This window comes from Echinops telfairi, unplaced genomic scaffold (assembly GCF_000313985.2).
Source record: "Echinops telfairi isolate 266 unplaced genomic scaffold, ASM31398v2 ScPeMD7_7424;HRSCAF=8462, whole genome shotgun sequence".
NCBI lineage: Eukaryota > Metazoa > Chordata > Mammalia > Afrosoricida > Tenrecidae > Echinops > Echinops telfairi.
In genome coordinates this window covers 17,118,017-17,126,140 of record NW_022111324.1, presented here as the reverse complement: position 1 = coordinate 17,126,140, position 8,124 = coordinate 17,118,017, and the positions used below count along the sequence as shown (strand labels likewise).

General features: G+C 44.4%; 1 protein-coding gene across 1 annotated transcript in view; it reads left to right on the top strand.

Annotated features, from left to right (window-relative positions):
* The window catches only part of LOC105978998 (60S ribosomal protein L23a-like), a 137,379-nt gene that overhangs the window by 121,075 nt on the left and 8,180 nt on the right, over nucleotides 1-8,124 (top strand). The window lies entirely within an intron of this gene.

Here is an 8,124-nt window from a genome sequence, read left to right as displayed (position 1 = left end):
TTGCCATCATTATTCTCAAAACATTTTCTTTCTACTTGATCCCTTGATATTAGCTCCTCACTTTCCCCCTCCCTCCCCCACTCTCCTTCCTGGACCCTTGATAATTTATAAATCATTATTATTTTTTCATGTCTTACACTGTCCAATATATCCAGTCACCCACTTTTTTGTTGTCTGTCCCCCTAAGAGGGGGTTATATGTACATCATTGTGATGAGTTCCCCTCTTCTCCCCCCACCTTCCCCTTCCCCTCCTGGTATTGCTACTCTCATTACTTGTCTTGAGGGATTTATCTGTCCTGATTCCCTGTGTTTCCAGCTCTTATCTGTAACCATGTACATGCTCTGGTCTAGCTGATTTGTGAGGTAGAATTGGGGTCGTGATATTGGTGGGAGGGTCGGGAGGGAGGAAACATTAAAGGACTAGAGGAAAGTTGTATCTTTCATTGGCTCATCTCCTCCCCATGTCCCTTCTGTAAGGGGATGTCCAATTGCCTACAGGTGGGCTTTGGGTCTCCATTCTGCACTCTGCTCATTCACAATGCTATGATTTTTTGTTCTGGATCTTTGATGACTGATACCTGATCCTATCAACACCTCGAGATCACACATGTGGGCTTTGTTGCTTCTGAGCTAGATAGTCGCGTGTTTATCTTCAAGCCTTTTTTTCCCCTCTTAATCTTCAAGCCTTTAAGACACCAGACGTTATATCTTTTGATAGCTGGGAACCATCAGCTTTCTTCACCACATTTGCTTATGAACCCGCTTTGTCTTCAGCGACCATGTCAGGAAGATGAGCATCATGGAATGCCCATCTAATAAAACAAAGTCTTCTGGCATTGAGGGAGTACTTGAGTAGAGGCCCAATGACCATCTGCTACGTTAGTAGTAAACCTATGCACTTTGATCTATTTCCCCATTCTGGGTTGTGTAGAAGCGGCTGGCTATTTGAGTTACAGGAGAAAATCTAGTAGGAACTGGAGCTCGTATTGTGTGTAGACCAGTAAGTAGTAATAGAGTTGGGTATGTAGCACAAGTGGCAGGTAGAAGAACAAGAGTAGTGTAAGTGATATTAGTAACAATAGATGGTCTTCTGGGTAAATATAAGATTTTTTATATATTGGAAAAAGGGATTTTAAGACATGTGCTAGCACTTGTTAGTTAATGTGGAAATGTGTTTCAGTAGGAAAGAGTAAGCAGGATCTTGATGTAGTGGTAGGTATGGTAGGCAGAGAATACAAGTGAATACACAGATCATGCTATGATAAAGTTAAAGAAGAATGCCCAGGATGAATGGCAAAAGAGATACAGATATGTGTGGGGTTTTTTTAGTGATCAGTTCTTAGAGATAAAAATCTTAAGCTGCTTTTCTGAGGGAAACCAGTTTCCCTCCAGTTTTCATCTATCAGAAGCAGAGAGCAGTGCCCTCCTATGGTGGTGGAGAAAGGAATATGATGGTAGAGTCTCGTCCACCTGTTCATGTTTGGGGGATGAGTGGAGCAGTAGGTGTGTGGTGAGAGGCTTGAAGTTCGAAAGTGTCCATGACTGGCCTATGGCAGAACGCAAGGAGTGTACCTACGCTGTGGGGCAAAAGAATCAAAGACAGGGGTCCTTTGGAGTCAGGACAGCTAAGAGCTAAAATTCCCCATCTCCTTGTCTAAGGGCCAATCTCTCTGTTTGCTTTTGGATTTCTTCCCTCATGAGTGGTGCTTGGTTTCCTACTATGCTCTCAGAGAAAGGACTGTAGTAGGACTGACTGGCTAACCCGGCCCTGGCCAGGAGAAGAGGAAGGATCACAGTCATGTGTCTGTGTGCAACAGGTTTGCCACATAGATCATCCTGCTGAAAAATAAGGGGATGTGGAGGCCATGAGCCATGAACATCCCCCTGATCTGAGGGAAGGCTAGTTCTCAGCAGTAGGTGTATGAGACATTTAAGGTTTATGACCCAAAGAAAGGAGTCCTCCTGGGGCATGTGAGGTCTGCCTGGGATGGTGGGCGAGGAGCCAGCAGGGTTGCTGCTATCCCAAGATGAAGTCCCAGTGAGTCTATAAAAGTCAACTCACTAATAATAGAATGCAGTAGCCCCCTCACCCACCCAAAATGTGTCTGCTATCTGGTGACTATCCCCTACCCAGATTGCAGATGTGTTGCTGGGAACCCCAAAAAGTGGAGGTTCCATTGCTTCTACTTTAAAGGGATTCTACACCAGGCTGGCCATGAAACCCATTCTCCATGCACGGGCCCTGAGGAGTGAGAGAGGTTGGGGGAGTGGGTGCACATCTGAGATGGGGCTCTCCTGGTGCACGTCCATGGTCACTGGTCGAGGGGAGGGGGAATCAGAGAGCCTCTGCCTGCTTTACCACACTCTGGGTTATCTGGGGGGGGCGGATTTTTTTGAGAACAAGCAAGCATGCAGGCAAATAAAAAAATGAAAAATTATCTAGGAACACCCAGATTTCAAGTTGCATGCCTGAACAAGAACCCCCACCTGTTGGATTGTCTCTGGAACTGGAATGGGCTCCAGCAGGACTTGCGATCTGCAGTGAGGATGGAGGTACTCAGCTCTTGTGTTTTGATCAGGGTAGCAGGAGGGACCAGTTCCTGAGGATGACCCACAAGGAGGAGGACGACACAGCTGCAACAATGGGCTCAAAAGTAACAGGAATTATGATCAGGACATAAGACTGGTTACCATTTCTTTCCATTGTAATATGGTTGCTAATATCCAGAGCCAAACTCAGTGGCAGCTAACAACAGCAACAATGTATCTGAGCATACACATATCGCTTGCTTCGTTAGAAAAGCTGGCCAAAGACAACATTCGTAATGAGAGAATCTTTGAGACTTGCTGTTGCTTCTGTGATTCCCAAATGTGAACCCAGAAAAACTAATTAGGAAGCTGCTTGACTCCTCACACACTGTAAGATATGTGGCAACTTTTGCTCTCTGTTTGCAACTAAGCAGCCATGTCAACACTTCCAAAATGCAAATAAAAGCTTAAGGGAAAACAACTAAGAAAGGAAGGAGAGAACAACCCTCCACTCTCCTGGATTGATTCCAGAATGGCTGGGTCTCTATCAAAGTCTCAAAGCTACAAAATACAATCCAGGATTTCTAAACAAAACAGAGGATTCCAGCAATAGAGTTTCACTGCAGAGTCTCCAGCTAGAACTGCCTCATTTTATTACTCTGTGCTGCAAAAACTTTTCCCCAACTAGGATAATCAAGCCCCTTTTTCGTTAACCTGGCCTTTAGTCTGTGTGGTAACCAAAGAATAGGGCTACCATAAGTGGGATTCACAGCACCTGCAAGACACTGTGTACTGAAAACCTCTCTCTCCTCTGCTGCACAAATCCCTTTTTTCATCCAATGCTCACTCCCTCCATAAACCCTTTGTTGATTTCTACAACCTTCAAAAGAGCCTCTCTGTCACCCTATCTGAAATTTAATTTCATTTTATCTCAGATACCATACTACTACACAATGATAACTTATTTGACCTAGGAAGGTTTGAATATACTTGAAAGTAATTACGTGTAGATTAGAGACAACAAACAGTGATGTTGCATATTTTCCCATTGATAGTACAGAGTCAAAATGACATTAGATGTTATTACACCTTCCCCACCCTCTGCAAAAGTTTCCTCTACAACAAAAGTTTCCTGGACCAATGTTCATTCATTTTTGTGTGTGTAGAATGATCTCAATGACAGGAAGGAAGTCATGGTCGTCACTACACATCTCTGGAAGGAGCCCTGATGGTCCCAGGGTTAAAAACGTCTGCTAATGAAGGAATGGTCTGTGGTTCGAACCCACAGGTGAACCCTGCAGGCAAAGGCTTGGCGATCCTATCTCAGCAAAAGGACGGTCTACAAAGCCTTAGGGGCTGCTCTGTTGTGTGACATGGGGTCTCCATGAGTTGAAATCAACACAATGGCATACAGCTAGCATTTAGTGCATATTCTGTAATGCACTAAAATGAAAAAATCTTAACATAACTGATAATTAACTCACAAGTAACTGAGAAAAATTGGAGAATTAGGATAGGACAATAAGATAAGACATGATTATAGAATGTTTAAGAGAATCAGTATATGTTCCCAGTAATGGCTGAAAAATAAATTTAACCTAATAAATAATTTTTTTAAAATTCTGTCAATTCTCAACTAGGTCCTCATTGATAGAAAATAAAACTAGCCAGGAGTGGAAGATCTGTGAGGAAAGGGTCCTTTCAATGACTGATGGTGACAGTCAAAATAGTCGACAAGATCGGACTGGGTGTCACGCTCCTTCATGCCTTTTATCCAGTAATGTATCCGGAAAAAATAACCAAATAATCAGGTAAGTATTTATATATAACAATATTCAGCCAAATGACATCGAACCTAGGGAAAAAATTAGAAAAATAGTGCAGCAAAAAAAAAAATAAAGAAGAAAATATATTATGAAACTTCCATTTGATTGAATGCTGCAAATGCAAAATACCATGTTTGGGAAATTATTTAATGACATGTCCAAAGGGGTGAAAATACTATTTTAAATGTAATGGGAGGATTACAAAACTACAAACACAGTAGAATCCTCCTTTTGTTTAAACACATAAAATTGAATAATTAAAGAACGAGGAAGGTTGTGGATTTCATTATTGCTATACAGAACCCTAAGTGACTCATCTCCTCCCCACTACCCCTCTGCAAGGTATGTCCAGTTGTCTACAGATGGTCATTGGGTCCCCATAATGGGCCACCCTCATTCACGATGATATGACAACCCCACCCCACCCCCCATCCCCCACCCCAGCCTTTGGTGTTTGAAGCCTGGTCCCTTCGGCCCTTCATGATCACGCATGTTGGTGTGCTGCTTCCAAAAATGAGCTAATTCCAGGAACCCAAAAGGAAAGCAAATTTTGAGAATGATGTGGGCAATAAATGTATGTGTGCTTTACACATTGATCTATTTATTGTGATGAATTGTATGAGCCTCAATAAAATGATTTTAAAAATTGAATAATTAAAGTAGGAAACCCATAATACTCCACCATACAGAGATTGTAACAGCATATGGGTGAAGAAGTCATGATTGCTTTATTTTCTTCTTCATATTTTTCGGCAAAGTCCTAATTTTCTACAGTAGCTTCAATAAACATTACAGAGAGAAAAATATTTATGTAATTTACTATGCTTGTTGGTGATGAATTAACAAGAAACTTTCCAAATGTACATATAGCTAAGACATTTTAGCAAAAAAACAAATCTTATAATGGGCATGACCTGGGCAGGTAGCTGGTGCCAGCCATCAGGGAGCTTTGGGAAAAGACTGTCTTTTCATTTCTGTATACTCAGACCTAATACAGTATCCCACATTGATTGAATGCCTAGTTTGTAAAGCCCAGTGCAAAATAAAAATTGGGGCCCTTTAAAAAAAAACGCAACTTTTTTTTTTTAATACCAGATGGCAACAGGATGGCATTAAATCAAGCATGACCCTCGCAAGTACCGGGTACCCTATGCAGTTCCACAGAGCTATGTCCATAAAGCCGGCCCTGGTCCTGCACAGGTGGGTGCCCAGTAAATATTTGTTGAGAGAAAAGAAGGAAATATAGACAAGATCTCAAACAAAAAATCCACAATCCTGTCTAATGGCAAAATAACACTCAACAAGGCTTAATATTGCAGCAGGGTATTTAGGAGGATGCTGTCCTGGTGGTGCTGTGAGGGCAGCAATGGGCCGATAACCACGGGGCAGGCAGTTCGTACCACCAGCCAATCCTCCAGAGAAAGACGAGCCTGTTTCCTGTAAAGATATACAGCCTCAGAGTTGCCCTATGGCAATGGGTTCAGTTTTATAAGGAGTCCCTGGCTGGTATAAATGACAAGGACTTGGCTACTAATCTAAAGGTTAACAGTTTGAATCCACTCAGAGGCACATCTACTGGGGTTAGAGGGTAAATCACACATTGAAAACCCTATGAAGCCCATTTTGACTCCGACCTGTCTGGTAATAAAGGAGAATGCTCATTCAGAATACTGTGGGCCAGTCTATATTTGCAACCCACTGTCCCCTGGTCCTCATCAATGTGTCTGTTATATCATAATCCACAGTCTGAATTCCTTATCTCAATAACACAGTCACTATGCCCAAAGGAGAAATAGCTATCCTCTCTTCTGTCTGTTCCAATAAGCTATTTGGGTCTGACTGTCATAGATCCTTTCCCTTTGGTCTCCCCCTCGTCCCACTTTCCCTCTGCTAACCCTTGAAGCTTGGCAATAAAACTCTCCCTACCCATCCTTCCCTTCCTGCACCCCCACACAGCCATCCCTCAGCACTCCCTGCGCCTGTGATACCAGCCAAGCAGACACTGAACATGAGAAGGTGTCTGCAGAGGATATGAATAACCCTCATCCTAATCCCCTGCGCGGTCTTCCTGTGCCCGACTGGCCGGAGCCCAGGGGAGCTGGTGTTGCCAGCTCATGCAAGTGGTTGCTGCCTAAAAGGAGATGAGGCAGCCAGGGGTCGTCACTTATCGAGGAAAAATAAGACAATTTGTAACAATTTATTAGGCTGGGGAAACTGAGCTTTTAAATGGGAGCCCAACCCTTGCAGGAGAATGCTAATGAAGGATGCTTGCCCTCAGTTGCCAGGACCGCATCCCAGCCCTCTGACGCTAAAGGAATACGAGACGTCTACCACCCGTGTGCGTGTAAGGGAGAAGAAGCCAAGTTAGCAAATGTCTAGCATCTTCCTCCCTCGGCAGGAGTGCTATAGTAACAGTAATGACGTCCCCTAAATGCACAGCATGATTTGCTTCTTCTTAATCACTGCTACATGTTGTATCCCATTTGATCCCCACAAGGACTCCTTGGTGAGGCAGGACAGGTATTTTAGATCAGAACAAAGATGTCAAGCGATTCAGTGAGATACCAAAGGTTAGTGGTGGACCCAGTTCTCAAACCCAGGTTTGCCTTTGGCTCTAGCTAAACTGCCAAGCTGTTGGTCTTAGAATGTCTCAATTGAGAGCCCGTTAATGGAGTCAGGGCAGGTGTGCAGGGAAGGGGAGGGGCAATGCATTAAATTCTCAAAAGGATTTGGGGGAATTTTACATTAAAAAAAGAGATGTGTGGTGGGGGAATAGGGCACTGACTCACCTAAGGGGAGGGTATTGTTTGTTGCTCCACAGGGAAAGACAGATGAGACTTACATCCAGTGTTCTGGGATGCAAATGCAGCTTGCCAGCATGGAGTGGGGAGCCAGTGGAGGGGTCTGAGGGCTCGGTCCCCATACTAGCTACATGGACACCTGTCCCTACCCCTTTCCACCTCCCACCCCCCACCCCCACCCCGGAAGAATTTACTTTAGAGGACAGCACTGAAACTGCAGCTAGGGGAGAGGGACATGTCTGATCAGAGCACATGGGAGCAAATGAAGGGGGAGGAAGAGAGAGTGGAGCACATCCTGGCCCACCAGGCCTGGAGGACGATATCCTCGCTCTGAACAGCTAATGCACAGAGTGGACCTTATGGCTGATCCCACTACGAGACATGCCATCCCTTGATGGCCCAGGGCCCTATTGGGGACAACACTGGAGACTCAGTGTGGTGACTGACCCGGAATGACCCCATGACATTGAGGCAAAACACTAAAGGCGTGCAGCAGAGAAACGGGGGGAGCAGTTCACGGGGCTCCCAAGGGAGTACAAAGGATAGACTCAGGCCAGAGCGTGGCACCCCATCGGACTTGACTGGAGGACATGCCTAGAGTTCAAAAATCAGACCCTGATCTATTTACAGGTTGTTCTTTCTTTTTAAAATGTTTCCTTTTTCTTTCAATTAATTTCTTCTTTCACGGGTCATTGGTTTTCTTGTTCACTGTCATCGCTGTGTTCTCACTCGTCGCTGTCTTGCTATGCCTTGTTTTTTGGTGCATATTAGTATCTCTACAGATCCATCTAGATAAGATAGGCTGGGAGAACAGTCTGGGGGAGAAAACAACAGGACCAATGGTTCTGGGGGGGGACATGGGAAAGGGGAAGTGGGGGGAAGGAGGTGGTGTTGACCAACACAGGGACAAGGGAGCATTAAGTGATCCAAAATTAGTGGCAAGGAGGGTGTGAGAGGCCTGGTAGGG